This window comes from Cajanus cajan, chromosome 4 (assembly GCF_000230855.2).
Source record: "Cajanus cajan strain Asha chromosome 4, NIPB_CcT2T_4, whole genome shotgun sequence".
NCBI lineage: Eukaryota > Viridiplantae > Streptophyta > Magnoliopsida > Fabales > Fabaceae > Cajanus > Cajanus cajan.
Genome location: NC_138520.1, coordinates 16,553,248 through 16,553,838, shown reverse-complemented (window position 1 = coordinate 16,553,838; position 591 = coordinate 16,553,248).

Here is a 591-nt window from a genome sequence, read left to right as displayed (position 1 = left end):
TATGTACCTAAGTTTCTTAAACTTAAGGACCATTTCTATGTTTGAAAGATGCAAATCTATTATGCACTAAATTTGGATTTAATATCTTTATTTAATGAATGACATTTTTATTTGTGTCATTTGTATTAGTTTATCTTTATCACATGTTTGAGATGAGAAATTAAACAAACAGGTTAAAAATATAATTATAAAAAACATTTAATAACAAATAGTCGCGAACTAAATTGCGGCGGTTACAAACTGCTGCAAATTGTTAATTAAAATGCATGTTCTCATTTGTGGCGGTTTTGAAAACAGTCGTTATTTTTTAGCTAATTTCAGATCCCAAAATCGCGACAGTTTTATAACCGCCGCAATTTTATTGAATATTTTGCGGCTGTTTGTGTGGCGGTTTAGAAAACTGCCGCAAAATTTAGTCACGACGCACAACATTGCGGCGGTTTACAAACCGCCGCAATATAAGTTTGCAGCGGTTAAAACCGCCGCCGCTCTTACTAAAAGACCGCCGCAATAATACAGGTTTTTTGTAGTGTTTTAAGTCTCAATTCATTCAAACAACCCAACATGTAAATCAAAAACTCAAGGTTTCCA